At 42.3% G+C, this 24033-nt stretch overlaps 1 long non-coding RNA gene across 3 annotated transcripts in view; it reads right to left on the bottom strand.

Moving 5' to 3' along the window:
• LOC130186906 (uncharacterized) overlaps window positions 1–24033 on the bottom strand; it is a 137065-nt gene that overhangs the window by 112439 nt on the left and 593 nt on the right. For all 3 annotated transcript variants that reach the window (XR_008830357.1, XR_008830358.1, XR_008830359.1), the window contains exon 2: window positions 9727–9949. This is a non-coding gene — a long non-coding RNA (uncharacterized LOC130186906). The remainder of the gene's footprint in view (window positions 1–9726; window positions 9950–24033) is intronic.

Genomic DNA, 24033 nt, shown 5'->3' with positions numbered 1-24033 from the left:
AATGTGGCAACCTCCCACACCACTCCCTAACTATCTACTCTTGCAGCGTGCCCCATTCCAGCCCCCAGTCACAGCTACAGGCCCGACACCAGCTCCAGTAATACAGGAATGCCTCTGTACTCTTCTGTCCTGATAGAGTGGCCACTGTTTCACTCTGATAACATCAGGCACCAGGGCCTGCACAGCCACGGGGCTCCGAGACACACTTTTATGACTTAAGTATCTGGGACTGATATCTGCAGCCATCAGCTCAATACACCCTCATCACATACTTACACAGACACTCAGACACTCACTCTCTGTCTTACACAAACACACACACAACTTCACTCTATTTGTTCTACCTCCCATGATTTTTGTGCAGACCAGCACACTGAACCTCTACAGTCTGTGGACAAATTTAATCTTCAGTCAACTTGTACTTCATTAGCTCCAAACTGGTGAATTGCCCCTAATGCTAACCACTAAAACCTAGCCTAGTAACTTAAATTTAATCATCAACCTCACTCCTCTAGTCTAATGAATAACTGTAATGCTAGACCTAATGCTAAATTTCAAACCAGTCACCCTAAACTCAGATTTATATCTGTCAATGTAGGGACCACAATAAAAACGTCTTTCTCCATCTCCGTCTTATTATCATTGTAAAGATATTTAGATAATGCATAAAGAGCATGCACACACCCACACACACACAGGATGACTAGTCTAAATCAAACAGACTTTAAACTGAGTGTGTACCAGAGCCACATCAATGCCAGACACAGACGAAAACAGCAGGGATTCACCTGATAACACTGACTTTACAATGTCCACTTGATTAGGAGCCATGCTGAATGAATTACAGTCAAATAATTAACTTCTTCATCCACTGTAATGTTTGGCTGTATGTATCTATTCACTCATGTAGGATTCTATTTCAATAAACATTAAAACCTCAAGTCCCACTTACTACATTTTTCAAGAATGGACCTCCACTCCACTGTTGAAATCTGGACCCGTGTGGGACTTATCATTAGTACTGTGTCAGCCTGTGCCAGACTTCATTTCACCAGCTTGATGTGGACGACATTAAACTACCTTTGTCTGGACTGTTACTGTTTCAATGATCAGAGGATGATGAAAACAATGCATTACCTGGATGTATGAGCCTTTTCTTCTTTCTTTTTTTTTTTTTTTTTTTAGGTGCACATACTACTCATGATGCCATTTCCAGATGCTGGTAGTCATATACTTGTTACTGTTAAGCATCTAAAAAGAAGCCAAAGATTAAAGTCGGAATCAAAATATTATATGTTGGCTGTATTTGAGGAAAATGGGCTTCATGCATCAGCTGCCATAAGAATGTCCATAAAGATAAGTCTGAACTTTGAATGCTTTCTTCTTGCACAAAATTCTGACAAGTTTATTGTATGAATGTAATTTTAGAACAGGCCTGGCTTTTAGGGATACAGACAGATAAAATAACATATAACAAGTTCTTTGTTTAAAAACTAAGCATTTTTACAGATATGCTAGAACTTGTTTTGTAAAACTGATGCATCCAGTTAATGAAAAATACGGCTTGAACCACCACCGTCACAGTACTTCACAGAGTGTGTAGACGCCACAGATAGCCTCTACTCCTGTTTGACCCAAGAAAAGGCAGAGTGTGCCTTTTGATGGACAGCACCACTTCACTCTTTCACGTTGATGGTCAGTCAAACAAACAAAAAGAGGGATGAGATGAGTTTCTCAGGGGAGTGAGGATAATAAAATCAGGGTGTCTGTGTGTCCTGAGCGGGGGCCATATTTGATGCTCTAACAGAATGAAGGTCTTTGGCGGCCCAGCCCGGCAGTCTTTTAGCTAAAGCAAGCAGATTTCTTTGAAGCCTGGCCACCTTGGCTGAAGAGCCATTACTCCCGGGCTTTTCTATACATTAACCATGCTACAGCAGCACAAGTGCATTACAGGCTGCCGCCCCAGCAGGGCCCAATTGTACTCCCTCTTGTTAAATATTACCCCAACAGAGCTTTTGATTTTATTTTCATTTTTTTCTCCCCATGCCGCTTATCCTGCTCCCCTCCCCCGATCAGATTAGGATCGATTGCTGCGTGGCAGAGCTGGCCCAGACATGAGGACCAGAACAACGCTACAGCGTGATTGTGCTCCTCAGGCCCCGCCTTGGAGACTATTCAGGCGACTAAATAGACTAAATAGAATGATTTGCCCTTAGATGTCAAATTTCCTCCGAGACAAGGATGTCAATACCAATTAGATTGTCTGCAGTTGCCTTAGTTACGCCAGCCTGCCCCGCACCACCGCCGCCGCCACCCCAACCTCTTTCCCTGTAAAGATACACTCGCTCTCTTTTAACATCTCACTCACATCTCTCTTTTTTTGTAGGCAGAGTGGTGGTCTCGGCACCAAGCCTTTAGCCTCAAATCAGTTTTATGACTGGCGCTGTGCAGACATTAGGCTAACTCCATTAGCCTCTCTGAAGGAGATGGCCCGAGGGGATACTGAGGGGCCAAGACAGGACTGGGTGGGTGGGTGGGTGTGTGTGTGTGTGTGTGTGTGTGTGTGTGTGTGCGCGTATGTGTGTGTGTGTGCGTGTGGTGAAAGGGTGAAGGGGTAACATTGTCTTACAGAGTCTTTTGGCATCTCCTTAAAGGTCACTGTCTGCTGGTCCGAGGAGGCAAAAGCCCACTGGAGCAAGAACATAAACAAGAAAGAGAAGTGGGCAGAAAATGGATTAATGAACAAATGTAATTAGGAGAAAGGGAGGATGGAGAGAGTGGGAGAGAGGACTCTGTCTCCACTTAGTATCGTGGCTCCTGCAGGCGCTTAAGTGCTAACATGACAAACAGATGTGGCCATGGCTGGCCAGACATGGGGCTGCACACACACACACAAACATACAAATACACCTATATGTACAAATACACACACACACACACACACACACACACAATTGACTTCAAGCTCACTGCATGTATGTGGCCTTGCATGAAATGCAGAAAAATATCAATTGGCTTATATCAGTACAAATAATATTGTAATCACCGATATCATCCATAACAAATTATTTATAACAAAAATGTATAGACACAGGATAGACACACAAGCATACTCGAAAAAACAAAGATGAGCTTAAATTAAAGAGGGTGACCATGGTCCCAGAGTACGTACATGTGTGTGTGTGTGTGTGTGTGTGTGTGTGTGTGTGTGTGTGTGTGTGTGTGTGTGTGTGTGTGTGTGTGTGTGTGTGCAAGAAGCAGCACCTGAACCACAAATGCTTCAGTATGTACAGTTGAAAACACACGGTCATTAGGGAACATTACAGAGCTTTAAAGACTTAATACATTTCTGTTTTGGTAAAAAGACAAGGGTCTTATCTCAGTCAGCTGTTTTCAAAGTGAAAAGAAAACTTTCAGAAACAGCTTAAAAACCAGATACCAGGACCTATGACCTTGCATCTTTTCCAGCGTTTGATCAGTCAGGTCTGTCCAGTGATAAGACCTCTGTGTTCTGTACTCACCAGCTACTGCTTAAGTGTCTCTGTGAAGTCACCTTGTCTGGATTTCAGCATAAAACTGCTGCCGATGCCTTATCATCAGGACCGTATTATTCCCCGCTGTTTTTACTTTACATTGTTATTGCTACAGGAATATGAAACCTTATACTTTCCTTTCCAGGTTTCAATTAGCATCTGCAGACACCATTAACTACTGCAATTGACTAAATCAATACCTTCCCAGAAAGCATCCAAATCAGCTCAAGATAAAGTAATCAGCTCTGTTTTCAGTTTTCTAACCGTTACATTAACTGTAAACAGGAGGAGACCTATTTTGCAATTTTACAATCATTTAAACATTAACTACTATTATGAGGTTTTCAACCAATATTCTTCAACCTGAACCACTGGTTGAAATGTCTGAGATACACGGGCAAAATGACCTCACTATCTGTAATACAACCCGCTATTCTTAATGTGATGCACATTCTTTCCCTCAGTTTGATGTCAAAAGGAACAGTGCGCACAACCAGCAGACACTGGCAAACTAATGTAAGCCATGACCGGGGGGTTTTGCGAATCTCCCTTCTTTCAATACCTTGTCCTTTCTCTCCTCCCACGCTTCCGAGGGCGCGCAGCACTACGCAATCAATTCAGCAGCGAGGAATGGAAACAAGACTTGCATTTTGAAGTTGGTTTAACCTTGCAGTGACACCTATTGAAGATGCTTTGAAATGGTTGAGAAGAATAGTTTCCGCATGGCGGGATATGCAATTAGGCGGCACATCTGCACCAGCAGCAGTACCCCGGCATCCACCTCAACCTCCAAATCTGGCATTCTGTGAGCTTGGTTTTGGTTGGCAGCCAACACAAACGGTTCCCACTGAATAACTGTGAATAATTTCGTGAGATGGATTTCAACATGGGCAATTAGAAGGGTTTCAACTGTGAATTTTTCAAGATCGCCACGCATTTCACTCTCCAATCGATAAGGGAAAGGGAAGAGATCAGGGGAGCCAGAGAGACACGGATACAAGTCACAGAACAGGAGGAGCGGAGGGGTTGAGCAAAGTGAAGAGGCAAAGAAGCATGAACAGAGAGAACGATGAAAGGGGGGGGTTGGGGGGAGATAGTGACAGCCATGAGACAGAAATTTACAACCAGATCATCAATTAACCACTCCAATCACAATGGATCAAGCCATTAAACGTGCATTTTCTTTCTAAACGACGTCCTGACTGACAACGACTACAGATCATGAGCTTGTATTGATGGCTGTTGGAACACTGTGCAGTCCCAAAGTCTGAGAAGTTCACTGTTTGTCAGTTAATTCGGCACATGCGGTCAGGAACAAAACAAATGTCTGCCCTCTCGACTTAACGTATGTCTCATTAAATGCAGTCCGGTTATTTCAAGCTACAAGACTAATGTCTGGTGCTCTCAAGCTGGCATGTTTACCTCACTCTCGTTTTTCTTGTGCTGAATAAGCACAGAATGTGACCATTAAATGTATTGCTGATGGAGAGACAAGGGGAGGGAAACATCAATATTAAAGTGAACTGGAGTTACTGCCAGCTGTATTACCTGATAGGCTATCCCTGGATGACATCATCCCCAGGTTAGAGAAAGAGCACGCTATGAATTTACACTCATTACGTTTAAGTTTTGAATATGCATGTGACTTAACAATATTTCCAAGACTTATCAATGTTTACTTATATCAGAATCAACTAATGTTCCAGGAGATAAAAATAAGGGGGAAAAAAATAACTATTCACTTTCCCATTATCATCACAATTAACTTCTCTGTAATGAAAAAAAAACATGTGAAACAAAAAGACTTTAGGACATGGCATACTCCATAAAATCCTACTTTCAGCACCTCTGAAATTAGGCCTGAAGTCCCCCCAGAGGGGCTATTAGACGACAAATCCCTGCCATTGACCAGGTTCTGCCCTCTGCTTGTTCATGACTGACATCCCAGCCTCTTTGAAGTCCCTCGCCACAACAACACCAGCACCACTTCCTCTAGGAAAGACAAAATGTTGAGATGCCCCTTTCAGGACACCAAGGAAAGAGCAAGAGAAGGTTTAAAAAGAAGGAAAGGGGACCAACAACATTCAAAATAAGCCAGATGTTTGCGTCCCGTGCAAACATGTGGAGACATGCGCTTGCCGTGGGCCTGCATTAATGAAGGTAGAGATCCAATATGAGGCGGGGGGCGGGGGGGGGGGTTATAGGCGAGGGGATGCTGTGTGATAGCATACACACACTCACCCGGTCACATGTGCTAGCAATAAGTTAGCCTCACTGCCACACTGGTCGGACAAACAGATGGAGGTGGGCTGAGGCACTTTTGCCGAGATGAGAAATAGTTTTTTTATTCTGACTATAGAAACCTTTTCCACTGAAAAGCTGCGACTGGAGTAAATGTGGTGTTTTCGCTAATTCTATTAGCAACAGAGCAGATTTCACTTTTTCTTCCTTGTAGAGCTAAAAGATAATAAACTTAAAAATACTGTTGAAGGTTGCTCTCAAAGCAGCTGGTGATATGACACATCTGTTTTCTTTATTATGAATATAATTTACCTAACTTTAATAATATAAATATGTAGAAGAGCATAGCGCATTGCTGTTGTCAATTTTATCTGGGCTTTAATACATTTAGTTTAAAAATGTTGTACTGCTGTAAAATCAGAGAATTACAATAATTACAGTTTCAAAAATAAAACAATTACATTAAAACCTTAAAGAACTTATAATACAGAGTAATTATATTAAAACATTTACAGTATTTAATTTATCTTATTGTGATTCATACATGCCTGCTGTGTGCCATCAGGTATCATCACCACAGTGCTCAATATCGTTTTTGTCTGGTGGAGCACTGACAGGTACTTCTAGCTTAATATTTAACTTAAGATATCTTTAAAAAGGAGACCATATTAAATCATAATGCTATTTTCATGGGCATCAATTATGCCAATTCAAAATTCATTGAGCTATTTGACTAAAAAAGTGGACGATCTCAGCAAAAGAAGTGTTTCACTAGATTTTTTTTTTTTTTTTTTTTTTTTTTTTTTTTTTTTAAAATCACTGGCATTATTTTATGTTTCAGTATACCATTCATTTCATGGGGTATCACACCTTGTAGATACAGCTATCCACTGTGTGACAAAATTACAGAACAATTTTCATGTCATCCATAAGTTGCAAGTGTGATTTGTAAACATGAGCAGTTAGCTTTATGTATTATATTTCTATGTCATTCTTGTGTTGATCCCTTAATTGACTTTCCACTAACATAGATAAAAGTCCTTGTCCGCCTGCGTGTGTCTGTCTATCTGACTCTCTGTCGTCTTTGTCAGAACTGTTTACGCTACATCAGAGGGCTTTCTGCAAGGTTCAGCTCACAGAGGTGCGAAGAAGGTGATCGCTGAGCTGCTCTGGTATTACGTCGGCTGGAGGAGTTTGTGTTTGGCTGTGTGCTTGGATGATATCACAATAGACAGCGGCGCATTTCAGAGACACTTTAGGGCAATTAGGGATCAGTATACAGAAGTTACAGTACGTACATTGTGGTGTGACTCACATCTCCGTCATGGCAGCACCGCTGCTGGGTATTCAGCAAAGTGTGCGGAGTGTACAGTGTGTCAAAGCTCGCCGCGTTTTCGAAACTGAAAAAGCCAATTATGTCAACAGTGAAGAAACAAATGTTGGTGGATATCAGCAATTCAAACAGGGAGACGGCAGGAGAGGAAGAGAGGGAGAGAGTGAGGGTGAATGGAAATGTAAAGATTGCATGGAATGCTCTCGCGTGTACTGCAAATGAACCTCTAAACCCCAATCTCCACCTGACAAAGTCTGCGCTTTGCCCTGACACACAACCACAAAACACTTGCAGCCAGCACGCAGGAATGCCACGTTAAGATCACAATTGCCTCTCTGTAGGCTTTAAAGATAAATATTTCCATCCCGGGAGAGGCTGCGGAAATATTATACAGTCCAATAATTGAGGATCTCTATACACTCAATATTTTATCATCCTGCTTTCTGTGATTGTCTTGGGGGAAAGAGGGAATATTTGCAGCCATGATACCTGAAACATACACTAAGGCCTCGTAAAGGGAAGTGTTAAGAGAGTAAGAGACTGAGGCTGTGCTTATTTTGGAAAACAACAAGAGGATGAAAATATCACTCAAGAACAAATACATAAAAATGACTCTGTTGGGATATTCTTAACAATGACACGCATTTTCATTCTGAGTTTGAACTTAATGACCCAAACACAAAAAAAAGCAGTCTAATAACTCAATGTTTAACACTTGTGTAATGTGTAACCACACCGTTGGCTGATCTCTCCCCGGCTTTCATCGGTGACACACATCACATTAAAACTCAGACTGAACTGAGGTAATGATAACCACAGCAGCATGGTTAGAATGGCATTTGAGCAGCCTAATGCCCTGTTTGTTTTCCTATGTGCTCTCCCACTGGTGCTCACAGCCCAGTGAGAGTGTGTTGAGTGCTGCGATTGGTGTGTTTTTGTCTGTGTGTGCATGTTCAGAGACACTCCCTCTCCTAAGCTGGGCAGGTCTTTTTCTCTCTCTCTCTCTCTCTCTCTCTCTGCGTCTCCCTCCCTCCTTCATTCACTCACTCACTCACTTTCCCTCACTCGCTCTTTTCTTTCCCTTTTTACTTCCCCTCTTTATGTCTGCTTGTTTCCTCCTCCTCCTTTCTTCTCCCTCTCTCCTCCCACAGGGGCTGTATGCATTCCTGCCAGGAGGGGCGGAGGTGTCTGTGATCCGGGCTCGATAAGGACCAGGCCTCCCCTCCACGCTGCCCTCCCTCGTGTTCACCCTCACCCCCTCCCTGGGAAAATGGGTGCACCCTCCTCCCTGGCAGGGCACCGGTTCCCCTTTGAGTGTGCTGCCAGCCGTGGCAGCAGAGACTTAACATGATTTGTTTGTCTGCTGCTGCGTGTTTGCACCAAACCCTAGCGCCAACCCCCATTACTACTCCTGCCGGAGATCCAGAGGGCTGGTTAGCTGGTACAGATCTGGAGTGAGGTTCCTGGAGGCAGGGGGCGAGGGGTTAAAGGGGTGTTAAAGAGGGTAAGGTGGGGAAGGTGGGGGGATGTAGGGAGAGATCAGGGTTAAAATGAGTTTGGAATACGATCCACGGGCTGGAAACATTCAACATTTCTCATAAGTAAGTCTGGCTGCTGCAACGGGCTGGACTCAGCATATATGAGATAACAGGAAAACATGTGTGCGCACACACACACACACACACACACACACACACACACACACACACACACACACTGAACTATTTCACTAATCAGTCAGTTTGCATTCGTAAAGACTGAGGGTTTTCCCATTCTCCCTTTTTTCTCTGGTGTTTTGTAATTGGCTTGCTTCCTGGTGCAGTGGCGGACAGCAGGCGCAGCAGCGGCTGCCCAGTCGGCCCATTGATCTTTCATCAGCCCATAGAGTTAAAGCTGAAGGCATGAGGGAGAGGCTGGAGAGGCAGCCCCTCTTTTTATGGCAGCCCGCTGGAGCCTGCCTAGGATTGTTCCCTGTTTCCTCAGATTGTTTTTCATTTAGTCAGGGTGCAGCGCTGTGCCGCTCTGAGGAGGTGAGGTGGAGTGTTGCAGACATTTAGGGGAGCACGTAACAGCTACGGCCTGGGTAGGTGGATACAATGGTATAGCAGGGCTTGTTTGCTGATAACCTTTTAGTTTCTGTGTGCGACAGTGTGTGTGTTTGAGTTGTTGGCTGTATGTTTCTTTGAGTGTATGGGTTGTGTATGTTTCTCCCTGCTCCAAAGCACAGATTAAGTGACCTGTAGGCCTACGATTAGGAAGGTGTTGATGGCAGTTGACCTGTAGCCTAAGAAGTGATTACTGTAAGATCCACTCAGCTAATCAAGACAGAGTTTCATGGTGTGTAATAGACTAAAGTCAAGGATAGTTGTAATTTATATGTGTATTTTTGAGTGAGGAGTATATTGAAGAAATCTGATATTTCTTGCTTAAAATAATGGCAATAAACTCAGATGACAAACAGTAGCACCACTAATTTAGTGGAAGAGATACATTACACTCTTACACTTGGTAATATTTCTCCACGGAATCCCGGGCTATTAATCAAAACCATTTTGCATTAAGAAAAAGCAGCAAGAGCTCTTAACGCAAATCAAATTTCACTTAAGGGACTAAAATTACCTTTATCAATTTGCATGAGAGCCATGGTAGTGGTCAAGACATCCATGTGATATCCAATCAGAGGCTCTAATCAGTGTGTGGGTGTGGTCCCGTTGTATCCCCAAGCAGTATTCCATTGATCCGAGCTCCAGCGCTGAGCTGCAGCAGTAGTGCAGGCCCTGAACTTGGTCATCTAACTGATATGTGATATTAGCATCCTTCTTCGAGGCAGCTCCGCGGGGATCTGGTCAGAGAGAGAGAGAGAGAAAGAGGGAGAGAGAGAGAGAGAGAGCGAGAAACAGACTTCAGATCAGCAGATCAATTTTCACTGGACCTTGAATATTTCATGTAGGGAGTCTTGCTGCAGACAAACAGATGAGATAAATAAGTGGCCAACAACCATGTCCAGTCACAAACATGCACGTGCATGTATGCATATAAATACACATAGACACACACACACACACACACACACACACTGGTGACACTGAAAATTTGTACTTATTTGTACAAAAATAAATGTCATGTCTTCCATCTATATTTAATAGACAAACTGGAGTGGACCATGTCGGCTCGAGCAAGATGCAAAGAAAATGAAGTCATGAATCAAAAGTTACCTCAACATTAAACAGAAAAGAAATGATGGCAACCATAATTCACAAATTCTGAAACACTTAGATGTTAGAACAAATTCATTGTAATATTACAAAAAAAAAAAGTTTAAAAAAATAAGGCAGCCGCTGTTTGTAGTCTATGACAAGAACATTTCCGTGAGAAGATGTTGCACAGGCGCACACACACACACACCCACACACACACACACACGGCCACTTCACCCAAAGGGCTGGGTTAGAGGACTCATGTCTGGATCATGTTTCTAGTCCCGGCGAACATGTGGTCAATGTAAGGCTGCGATACTGACTCAGCCCCGGTCCTAGAAGAGGACACAAAGGGCAACCTGCTCAAAAAAAAAAAGCCCATTTATATGCACAGAAATTATATGAATTCTATATTTGTGTATTTTATGTATTCTTTTGATACATCCTTTGTCATTTAACTCCTACTAAACGGTGCAAGATCATAAAATTTTGGAACATAAATGTCAGATAATTCTAAAGAAAAACTTAAATCATGCCCCATGTAAAACGCACAGTAAATCTAACCAGAGGATCGGCCGTAACAATGCAAAGGGACGACTTGCTCTGGCAGCAATAACCCACACCTGACCCCTAAACCTTCACCCACAGAAAGGATGTTGTTTCACCGACTGTCTTCAAATACTTTCCTCTCGGAAAGACATCAGTGAAACCAGAGCTTGTCAGGCCCTGTATTTGTTTATTAAGTATGCTCTTGGACTGGCTTACTCCCAAGATGGCTGTAACTGAGAGATTTGTTCATGTAGGCATTAGGGCTGGCTATCAGTGGTGAATTATTTATTGAAAAAAATCTCTCCTTCCTTGACGGATGAGAGAATATGTAGGGCTGCTCGCTGACTGCCACATATTAGAGGAATGATGAAAACACTGTTAAGCACTGCACACACTGACACTAACTTTAGAAAAAAAAAAAATGGACAAAATCTCTATTTATAATAATTCCAAAAATACTCAGAGCTAAAAGTGGTTATAGAAATACAAGGACATGACCTGGAGAAAAATACAATTGTCAATGCTTCTGCTGTAGCACTTTACTTAAAAAAAAAAAATCAGATTTAAACATGCAGATTTCAATAACAAAGATTGGCTAATATTCAATTATACATATATGATAATAAGGTATTCAAGTTATCCAACTTTTTATGTCATGTTTGGTGCCTTCCCATGTAGCTCATTATTTCAAAACTCTCACAAAGCTGTATCAGCCTGTCAGTGCCTCCGTAAAATGTTTGAATTATGTATTTTTATCTTCTAGTGTAAATATGATAAACTTCAGTCTATAAACTCCCACTGACAAGAACATCAGGGATTCCACAGGGGAGAGGCAGTGGTTGAAAAACATGTGCCGATGGGACCCTCAAACCCTTGTTTTTGGCCATAGTGAAATGCAAAAAAAACAACCAAAAAACCCCCAAAAAAACAAAGAAGGCACAAAATTGGACAACTAGAAAATTCAGTTACCATGGATATCTCCCTTGCCATATTTAAATCACAAATGATTTGTTCAAATCAGAATAAATCACATTTGGTAATTTTCTCTGCCCGCATTATTATGTTAGTTTTTTTGTAGTCTGCAGCAGTGAAAGAAAAAGAGACATGCAGAGGGGCCTGGCTATTGTCATTCAATGGCTTAGCCACTTTGGAAATCACCGCTCTCGATTTGCTCCTGCTGCCTCCCTCTCTGTATTCCCTTATGGCTGCACTAGATGGGAAGCTTCCTTTTATAATTTCTAAGTTGCACATACACCACCGCCACCACCCCTCCCTCCCCTCTCAGAATAACATACACATGTCAAAGGCTGACTTGCATGATTGAATGAGTCAGTGATAGATGCGAAAAAATGAGAAGGGGCGGGCTTTTTTTTTTTTAAATGTATCCATTAAATTTCAGGAGACAGCAGGGTGCATTTATATTGATAAAACTATTAAACCCTTATTTAAAATCTCACAACAAAATACAAGTTAGGATCCCACAGGATAATTTACAGCTCAAGATGTCCACATATCCGTATTCAAGCTAAAAGCTTCTCCATTAGCAAAGGGGTCTAATAATCATGACCTACGGCTGCTCACTCAGCAAATAATCAATCATGCTTATTCAGTGTGTTTAAACAGGGATTTTGCTCTGGATTAAGTGAAAATCAAGGCAAACCATTGTCTTACATATGGAGGGGCACGTTTTACATCTAAATTATGTAACTTTCAGGAAACAGTATGTGAAATAAACTATTTTATGGGCTATAATGCTGGTCACGATGGGATATGGAGGCTTTTGTAAGCTTCAGGCCTAATTTGAATAAAATCACTCTGGCCCTGTGACCCGGGCTCATCTAAACACTCTCACACTGTCACACAAAGAGCCACTAAAAGGGGGCCCATGACCCATTTTGTGTCTTGGCCCATATTTCAAGAATAAAGTATTAGGCAAACGTTGCTATCAGTGAGTCAGCATCGTCACTGAAAAGGAAGGAGGAAAAAAACACAACAAAAAACACCAGAGAAAAGAGTGCAGTGCACAGACGTTACACAGATTAGCAACACAAGACAAGTGAACAAACTAGATAACTCTGCATAAAATTCCAGATATTCACGAAAGAGCTAAGCATGTGGATGCTGACAGCCTTTAATTTGCAGGAATCAGGCAGAACCGCCACACTGCCAGCCTAACACCGAGGGAGTTTATTCTCATCAATAGGGCATGAAATTCACTGGCTGACCACTGGACACCCTGCCTGCTTTGTGGCCAACAAAGTGACCAGTGAAGTGATGTGCCAGTGTCTGCGAGTGTGCATGCATCGGTGTGTGTGGGGGAGAGAGAGAGAGAGAGAGAGAGAGAAAGAAAGCGCTGGGAGAGAGCAAGACGAACATGTGCACAAGCCTGGGACAGACAAACTGAGGCTGATATGTGTATGTATTTTTACGTGTGTGTGTGTATGTGTGTGTGTTTGCTCTTGCAACTCAGGAGAGCTTTGGGGGAGTTTGTATTTTAACTCTATGTGAAATTGTGTGTAACCTTCAAATTTGCTAAATTAGAAATTCTAAATTGTGATGTACTTCTTGTCCTCCAGTATTTTTTCCAAACATTGTGTGTCTATTTTCACACTAAAAAATCAAGGCTCAGAAGCTGGCATCTTTGTATTTTTGGAGTTACTCTCATCCCACTGTGGGTTAGCAGGGACTATTTGGACCAGTATGCCATTGCTTTCAAATTAACAAATCCATCATTAATGAATCGGACCTTGAAATTTGACCTTATGGAGGATACTATCCACAACATGCATGAAAAAAAAAAAAGCCCTGCTAACCTGTTGAAACTTTGTCTTTACTAACTGCTGTTATCTGCATGTGAGAAGCCACCAGGTGACGATATGAAGGAGAAAGTACACACACATCTCACTCTGTGAGATTGTGCCTGAAAAGCGCTGTAGAGAGTGCCGGGGGACACGACTGAGAATCCAGACCTCCAGGCTGATTGTCATGGAGTAGTGAAGTAAATGATGACACTGTTTCTACTCTAATGTGATGAATGGATTTCTCCAGGGTTGAGAGGTTATGGAGCAGGATCAGCGCACGCACCTTTACTCCAGGAAAATGAGAGTATTTTAGGGATACTTCCAACATGTTGTAACAACCATACAAGTCATTAAAGCAGAGTCTCTAATCCTATAGGTGGACAACCCTCATCACTTATGAGAAGAAACGCAAGCAGCAGGTAAAATATGGGTCAAAAAGGAGTTGGTCTAGTCCATGCGTGTGCATGGCTTATTTATGATGTAGGTCATGCAGAGACATTCCCGTCATCATTTTCAAATTTATGCTGGGGTAGGACATGAGATATTGTTATAATTAAGCTTTCTAAATGATCAGAGCTTAAAGTACATCCTTAGATAAATAAACATCCATAGCTGCCTTCCGCTCACACAAGCCGCCCTGTCGCAGGCTCAAAAGCTCTGGAAGGAGGAGGAGGAGGAGGAGGAGGAGGAGGAGGAGGAGGAGAAGGAGGAGGAGAAGGTGGTTGGTGGAGAAATGACTGGGACTCCTCTCCTTGTTATACAAATGTCCCTGTGCAGCCTCCCGACAGTCTCCCGAACCCGCAGCCAAAGACATCAAACGCTCGTGCAGTATTTACATGACCAGGAAGTGTCCAGAGAAGAGTGTGTGTGTTTGTGTGTGTTTGTGTGTTTGTGTGTGTGTGTGTGTGTACGTGTGTAAATGGCTGAAAAAGGATGACCAAGCAGAGCTGCAACACATGGCCGCTGGACGCCTCTTTGCCCTTTAGCGTGGAGTTTGAGCGCCAGGCGCCGAGGAGAATAATCTGTTTACAGTGAGCGCGTTGATGGTCATTTTTTATGATGTTGTTTAATCCACAGTGGAAGAGGAAGGTGGGGTGGGTGTTGAGGGGTGTGTGTGTGTGTGTGTGTGTGTGTGTGTGGGTGGGTGGGGTGGGGGGGGCTGTCTAGCATGAGCACCCAGACAAGCTGGCTCCAGTGGCCATCTCTGTAGGCTACGGGCTTCTCTATTTGAGCAGAGAGACAGGTGTAAATCTCTCTCTGCGATCTTTACTCTGCACTCTCTGCGACACTCACCTGAAGGTAAATAAATGGTTTATGGCCGAGCAAAATGAACCACCTCTCTCATCTCGTGGGCTCATAGCGCAGAGAGAAAACAGCCCCGGGGTAGTTGTCATTGTCATGCACTGAGTTGTACAGGGGGGACAACATAATTAATATAAATGGGAATGTTTAAAATTTAAGGGATTCAAATTATAGGCTATATATTTAATACAATTAAATAAGAAAAGGGAATATTAAACCGCGCGCTTAATAATGAATAAATCCATTTGTAAAGACATTTTTTATTAGTAATTTATCAAAACCAAAAGTTTTTTCCATGAAACTTGAAAATATTACAAACTTTTTTTCTCACAATAAAAACTAGAGTGGAGTGTGCAGATGCCTGTATTTTGAAACTTTTTATGCATCTAAAACTGAGAGGTGCGAAGTGCAGACGGTAATATGACACGTTAAAAGAATAGGCTAATACGCAACATTTGTTATTACTATTAATAGTGATTCTTAGGCCACTACAGGCCTGTATTTGCGGCGGAGGTGTCTGGTATCTACGTGTGAATACTGGCGGGCGCAGTTATTGTAAATATTTTTTTGATACCCAAAGGTTGTCGTGTTGCCACATTATGCGGCACCCCACGTCACGCAAAGTGTGTGTGTTTGTAATGAGAGAGCAACAGAGAGAGAGAGAGAGAGAGAGAGAGAGAGAGGAAGGGGGGGGGGGGCTATTCTACCAAAGTTCTGCAAAGTAGGTCTGTGCCACTCTTGATTAGGGATTGTTCCCAAAAGATGGTTGCAGACATGAGATAATGAGGTCCTGTGATAACGCGGGTCTCCTTTAAGTTTTTCCCATGAATCGAGACTGTCGCCAGTCCACAAAACGACACTGTGCATCGGCACCACGCTACTCACTTCTCATTTGTCGAGCACAAAAGCTGATCCACCCCAAATCCGCGCTAACAAACCAGGGGCCGGGGAGCAAATCATAAAATGTTCAATCATATTCACTTCCCCACTAATTAACTGGAATCCCACCTTATTCGTAAATACAGTGACCAATTAAACTGCCATGTATGCCAAAGGTCTCCGGGGCCACACTCGGTCGCCAGGAACATTTGTGAAGGTCTGCGGCTTCACTATAGGCAATGGATCTTATTAGGTGGATGACCTCAGCGAGGAAAGGTTACAGGCTTTTTCACTGCCCTCGGTTGGAAAACTAAGATGTTTCCTAATCGGATTTTAATTGGTTGGTTGGGTGGTTGGTGCTTGTTGTCCTCTCGGTGTGCTCAGTGGGATGAATCTGGTGTTTGTGTTTCAGCGCGGATCCACACAAAAGGAAAGCATGGGCTGATAGATTATAGTGATACAAGCTACATTTATAATCACTCTTGTTTCATGTAAACTTTTACGTCAGTGTGGGATATACAACAGGTGTTAACGGCATCCATTATGTTTCCAAAGAAAAAAAAAATCAATTCAATTTTTAACAGTTAGTTTTTAAACTACATCCTCACAATGCTGCAAAGCCTGTGTGGAAACAACCTGTTTGTCCCACTTTCAAAAGTTACACTGGACTAAAATGAAGTTATGAATGCGGACATAATCACAAATGATCATCAAACTAACAGTAAACGAGGTGCAGTCACATGTTGTTGTGTTTTTTTGTTGTTTCCTTTGAAAACATGCACAGGCTACTTTGTGCAGCAGTTGCACAGATTCAGTCTCTTTCATGCTTATTCGAGGTTACTGCAGAATCCTATAAGTTAAGCCAACCAGGTTCAGCTTACGTTCAAATACTCCCCATCATTACACCCCCCACCCCCCACCCATCCAAAAAAAAAAAAAAAGTCTTTATGCAAAACATCTGTAGGGACTTCAACAAATGAAAGCACAGCTCCTGACCGCATCCTACTTATTTTGATTTTCATGTGGTTTTCGTGTATTGTCTAACTTCGTAAATACGGCCGGTCTCATATTTCAAATGTCACAAGTCTCTGCAATTTGGACATAAAAAAAAAGCAGCAAAGGCAAGCAGCTAGTAAAAAGAGGGAAAAGGGAAAAAAAAGGTGGCTCCAAAGCTGTCTAACTTGAGTCACATTTAACTCATAATAGATCTAAAGAAAGAAAGGTTGTTTTTTTTTTTTTATTCCACCTCTGCGGATGTAGCTGAATGCAGAGTAGAAGGTGGTAAACTGGTACAGCATTATGTCAAACCTAAGACTATTAGACTAAAAACGGTACTACAATACTACAACAGGCTTTTCAAATCACATACATACACGCGCTCAGGGCGCATAGAACCAGATAAACCTGTTGACTCACAACACCAGTGGCTGCACCACAATCTGTCTCCAGTCTAAACGCAGAGTAAGTTCAAACGTCAATGAAACAAATTCTGACCTTTTGCGTTTGCAATGAGACAGTAGTTATTTACTCTTGAAATAAGCTTTTCCAAATATTATTATAGGCAAAGAGTGAAAATACCCTTATTCTTTTTAATGTTCTGATTCAGAAAAGACAATAAAAAGGGGGGAAAAATGCATCTCTCTCTAAACAAGTTAATGTAAGGCTTCATACCCAGAGGAGTTTTCCGCAAACATTTACAAGGCATAATGGCTTCAACAGTTAATAGAGGGATCCATCCATTGCACAGAGAAGCATGTGGGAGATTCAATTGACCGCACTCAACTTTGCCGCCGCTCGAGCTTTGCCGCATACACTTCAAATTGTTGTTCTCGCTACTGACAAAACCGTTAATTCACCCAGAAACTGGAGGTCAAGTTTCAGCAGGAGCAGAGGGGAAAAAAGAAAAGAAAAAAAAAAAAGTAGCCGACAACTTACAGGAACATTTGTGTCAGACCGCAAAGGTTTCTGCACGTAAAGAGCTTCCATGTGCCCTGAGGTCTCCTGAAATATTCACCGAGCAGCATCCTAAACATTTAACACCTGTTGCTTTTATTTATCAGTGTGCTTGAAAAAGAAAAAGAGAAGAAAAAAAAAGAAAGAAATCAGAAGACTAAGTTTCAGGCAGCTGAGTCAAAGGAGACAGGTAAGCAGAGACATGCAATATTCATAAATGTATGGTTCCACTCAACAACAAAAAAAGTGTGTTTTCTAGCAATAATCAAATTTAAAAACTGCCTGTTTTTTTGTCAGAATAAAAATGTACACTCATATGTAGAAGTGGAAATGCTGTCATTACTGGGTTTGCTGTATTTAAATGAAAACTGGATTTATAATTTTTTCACAAGTGATACTCACTCAACAATTTCAGTAATTTTTTCCTAGAGGTCCCAAACTGTTCTGAACTGACTGAAATTATTATTTACCTCCTAATAAACTACAGTATTGGTGTTTTACCACTGCACTAAAAAGTGACTTAATATGCAAAAGCAAATGCTTTTTACACACGTCTTCGCCGTTTTTGTTCTTATAGCGACTGCTTCAGTTAAAACAAAAATCTGGTGGGATGAGGTTCAGCGAAATCCGCACTTGAAAAGGGTGGATTATGGGCTCAGGCCTGCACACAGCACCTGTGGGGAGTGGCCTGGAGAATCCTTCTCTCAAAATAACCCAGAAAACTTATCCCGGCAGGTCTGCACCGGGGTTGAACAGGAAAAATGACAGTCTACCTGAGGCACAAATCCAGAAAGAGCTGGGCTTTACCTTGAGGGGAACTGACACCTAAGTGCGTTTTTACAAGGTAATTTAGGGATGGGGTGCACTGCTGTTTATGTAGCATAACTGCGCTGCAAAATTCCTTAACTGCATTTAAGGAGCTCCCTTGAAGCCACAGCCCCGGCTATGATGTGGTATAGGATCTGTGAGCAAAAGCATGATGCCTGAAACCTCCTTATTTCCTATTGAATGTCCATCATAGTACTCAGCAAGGATTTACTTTAAAGATTGGTATTGCACTTGATCCATTTACCTCAATCACCACTCCCGGTAACAAACTGTCTGATTGTGGGGCAGAAGGACATAAAAGACATGTATTCAACCGTCCCGTCAGTGGAAATCAGTGCTGGTTTCTTTTACCCAGCCTTTCAGACTGCATGGCACTTGCTTTTCCGCCTATGGTTTTCCATTTCAAAGCCCTCTGTCTCCATGTAAATACCAAAACACAGTAATCCAATCTGACCCCATTGCAAATTTTCCAGAAACTATTGGGGGGTAGTGGGGTTGACATGAGCCACACACTTATCCCACTTAACCTCTAGAGAGAAGCCACCCTAACCCCTCAGCCCTAGATTCCCTCGGTGGAGGAATGCACCGCTTTATACCACTCTCCTCTTAAAAAGCACTGGGGTCTTGAGGTTGGGCTCAATGGCAAAACCTTGTAACTTCGTGAGACTGTAAAGTCAAAGCAGCACAAAGCCGATGCTGATGGTGGTGAAGCTAAATGGGCAGCAGATATCCACATCAGGGGCACGTCCCTGCCCACTGCACTGTGCAAACCCAAATCCTTTTTTGATTCAAACCCAAAATAGCCCCGAAATGATGTCTCTTGTGAACATAGCGGGGACATATTTATATTGTGCTAACTTGATGACAAATAACCTGGGGATTTTTCTGTTTCCCATTTGCTATTGTTTGCTTTTTAGCATGCAAAACTGGTTTCAGTACGGTCCTCAGCGCTCAGAATATAAGGGGAAAGATGCTTATCTCCCATGTTGGGGAGTGGTGGCACGTAAGGCAAGCTAAAGACTTCTGACACATGGTCCACATCTGAGGCATTCACCACGAGCATCTTGATCACACAGCTTGTAGCTGCAGAGAAAGCCTGACGGCTGTTTATGGGGCTGAGCAGACAAATCCCCTGCATTATGCTCTACAGGTGATGCATGCCACTAGACTGGTTTGCTCTAATGGCGGCACGTACAATCTACCTTTGAAAAGCAGCTGTTCGGCCCGTACTCTATTCTAGAGCAACAGGCGATAATGAGCATAGCTTGTTTTACGTGAATAGGAACAATTAAGCAGGTGTTTAGTGGGCATCTGGCCTGACAATGTGATGTAAATTCATTTATAGGCAAAACGAACTTATGATTTCTGACCTAAATATGAGTTTATAAAATACTATATATAATTGCATGTAATCTTCATATTCAGGCTGTGGAGACGTAAAAATTATTTTACATTTAGTCACAGTTCAGGTTTGATTTCTGATCGTTTTATGAATGAATCAGCTTGTTCTTCAAACTCTGTGTCAGGTCTCTCTCTGCCCATTTTAGCATCAATATCGCCTTATGTAGAAAATGGATCAAAAGCCAAAAATGCCATTTTTCCACATTTGAACTGCCTCCTCTTTAACTATGTGGTACTAAGTTAAAGTCATGAGCTCGCGTCACGCCGCTGATGAACAACCTCAACCAAGGGAGCAAACGTCTCCCCTGCCCACTAACCATTTTCCTTGTCAATCTGTAGTCAATGGGCTGCCATCAATAAGCACATCCCCTAATTAACTAAAATTGTTTTTCATCAATACCTATAACTTGCCGGTGCAAGAATTGATGAGAGCAAGGGTTGAGTTGACTAAAAATGCCTGACGCGGACAATTCATCAACAGGTAGAGGTTTATCATTCTTCCAGGCAATTGACTAAAACATGCGTGTGATTCCGAAAAGTGCATTCTACAATCTGCACCCGTTCGGAGGCAATGTAGCCTCAGCGGATCAATCCTAGCCCCACCTAAATCTTGAGGTAAATGGTTCACATTTAGAAAGTCATTACCCTGTCAATTGGACACCCCCCCACCCCCCACTTTATGTCGAGATGCCCATAATGAAGTTTGGAGTCATTATAGTAGTTGAATATACTAATCTTGTGATGTTTCCTTTCCCTATCATGTCGTGTTAGGGTTGATGACTCTCACCAGACAATCTCCTCCATTCAGGAGCGGTGCCACCGAGTCTGTCCTTGCTTATCATTAACAATCTGCAAATAAACAGGACAGCATACATTACATCACTTGCAGCTCCGTGATCAATTCCAGGAATGTCTTTGAAGCTTTGCTTAATGAACCAACACAGTATGGCTGTTGTGTGTAGTCAGGGCGTTGAGGCTTCATAACCCATGACCTTAATGCAGTTTTTCCTTCATTGATAATATTGGAAAGTTAGGAAAGGGGGTAAATAGTAGTAAGGAAATTCCCAAAAAATGCTTAAATGCTAATATCTTATAGCACATTCTTCGAGTCGAACTCCTGGAAATTGTGCGGACTGTACTGCGTGACGTTTTAACATGTCAGACAGGTTTAAAACGCAAGCTGTTCCCCAGTACTGTCAGAAATCACCCACCCACGTGGAGTGAGAAATTTTAGAGCCTGTCCAGTCAAATATACTGCCCCTTTTGATTTTGATATGCATGATCTCTGTAGATGTATAAAAGGGAAGCGCTGACAAAGTTGGCTTCATCAATCAGTAGTGTCAGCTCAGACCTTTTTATAGCCTCTTGGAGTCCCTGAGAGCCCTAACCCTGTAAAAGTTTATATAGCGTATTGACCATTCTCTACTTGCTTAGCTAATGAAGCCAGCTTGGCCACATAGACTGAAAGGCTGCTGCCGTGTCAACACTGCTTCCTATTTGATGACACCTTCCGCTAAATTGAAATGTGCTGCTAATGGGGGTGAGTGTTTAAAGAAGAATAAGCCCCAGTAATTGCCACAGACCTGACCTCAGTCACACAAAGAGAAGGATGGAAGGCCCCACGTATAGGCTGGGTGGAAAGAAGCACCTTCATTTTGTGTGTGTGTGTGTGTGTGTGTGTGTGGGGGGGGGGGGGGGGGGGGGGGGGGGCTACACATGTAAAAGGTTTAGCTACCGGCATTCAGTCACATGCTGCTGCTGAGGCTTATCAACAGCTATCACATTTGTTTTCTCTAGCAAAATCAATAACATGCAACACATAAGCTGAATATCTTTGTGTATTTCCCCTGGGGAATATACTGTATGTGCATGCTGACCACTCCACTTTACACACACGCACACACATATTGACACACACACATGCACACATATTGACACACACACACACACACACACACAGGTGTTTTCCGACACAACACCTTCCCATTTAGCCAAGACGAAGCGGGCACTGTGGCAGACATACTGTAACTCACATCATGATAGACAATGATTGAGCTACAATCAACAAAACCTACATCACATATCAGCAGTGGTCTCTTGCCAACAGGTTATTTGCATGCAAGAGTATTGAAGCACAATGCTTCCAGAGGCTCCCAACATGAGCCCTGAACTGACTATTTCAAGTTCCAGGATTCAAAACACTACTCCTCTAAACATGTCGCAAGAAGCACTTGACACCTTTTAATATCACAGATATCAAAAAGAATAGATTAGCATTTTAACCACTTTGCTGATGCATTAATATTGGACAAGTGATGCAAAATAAATAAATAAAAATACATGTTAGGCCTATTGCTTCTTTTGTAAGGATGGGATCTGCATGGACTTTGAGATCCACCACGGCTCTGGTCCCCGCCTGGATCGAGGGAGACAGACAATTGACTGAGAATTGATGGTCAATGTTTATCCAAGGTGGCTGGCCGGCCACGGCTCTCTAGTTTACTTGCGAATTTGTGGTTAAATAGCATTTGAGAGAGCTCTAGTCTGGCTTTTCTTTTCTCTTTTCTTTTTTTTTTTTTTTAGAGCCTTTGCAGTGAAACAATATTATTTCAGCCCATAGCCAATTCAGACACTGCACTTCCAATATGTTTTAGCTGTAATTGTAACGTCTATACGCCTTTATTCAAATCCGCCGCTTCACCTTAATAATGATGCAACTGCCTGTAGCCCAGACCTGCAGAGGATTCAGTGTTAGAACAGGAATAAGAAAACTGAGTATGACAATAGTCCACTTCATAAGAGTGAAAACGCAGGCTCGGATACAAATACAAAATTAGCCTTGTATTACCAATAACACCTATTGTACTCGGCGCAGCCTGTGCAACTGTCACTCTGTAGTCCGAGACTAAAATTGAATTGTTTCCCAGAGGCAGTTATTGTGCCGGGAAAGCGTGCTATATTTAACTACAGAATTGACTGGTTTGATTGAAAACATAGACGTTTTGATACAACAACTGATAATAAAAAAAATAATAATAAATAGAAATAAATAACAGTGAACACATCCTCACAGAGTCTGCCCTTGTGATGATGGTGTGTGATGGTCGGGCTTTTTAATTCAAATTTAACTTATAAAACGCATGATCAAGTCCAACTAAAAATAATCTTCCACCACAGCTGAAGATGGTTTCACAGCTCAGTCGTCCAAAAGGCTTCATCAGCTCCTCATCTTTCATCAAGTTCCACTTCCCCACACAATATTCACAACAGACTTCACTCACACTGACTCAAATGCAAATTTAGGCAGGACAGGAAAAGTGGATGAAGAGCTACGAGAGCAGAGTTTATCTGCCTAAATATCCCAGATGACAACAGGATGCAAGAAAATTCATAAATACACTTCACATCCGTAATCATTCTCAAAAGAAATTCAATAAACCAATGGGCTATAAATATCACAATTAACAATCGTTGGGCGTTTCAGTGGCGTCATAACATTGTTATTAACATTACATGAATTTATCATCGAGCGCCTCATCCCGTCATCCGGTCAGATTTTCTGAGCTATGATTTCAAAGGAGGATGTTACAGGAAATGTTCTCGGCTGATTTTCGGCGCTGTTAAATCTCTGGGAGAAAAAGAAAATCAGCAGACCGCGAATTGAACACTTTAATCATAAAAATAAATATCATAAATGAAATAAAATCGTATTCGCGACATTCAAAAGTGTGACAGTACGAATGTGCTGTGGGACAGGAGGAGGAAGTCAACAGCGCAACAGATCACAACATCTCGCCGACAAAGCGAGCCGGTTCTCCGGCTTGGCTTGTCTGCTCTCTCTCTCCCCTTCGCCGGGGCTCACAGACCGACCGATAGCGCAACTTCCATAACGATGTTGACATATTCACACAACACTGACTCAGGCAGGGTGGTGTTTCACGGCAAAGCCCTTTTGAGTTTCCAAACACCTTTTTATAAGTCTGAAGTCTGTCCCCTCCACCCGACCTGTTAAAACC

Source organism: Seriola aureovittata, chromosome 18 (genome assembly GCF_021018895.1).
Source record: "Seriola aureovittata isolate HTS-2021-v1 ecotype China chromosome 18, ASM2101889v1, whole genome shotgun sequence".
NCBI lineage: Eukaryota > Metazoa > Chordata > Actinopteri > Carangiformes > Carangidae > Seriola > Seriola aureovittata.
The sequence above is the reverse complement of the archived record's forward strand: the minus strand, read 5'-3'. Positions and strand labels throughout refer to the sequence as shown.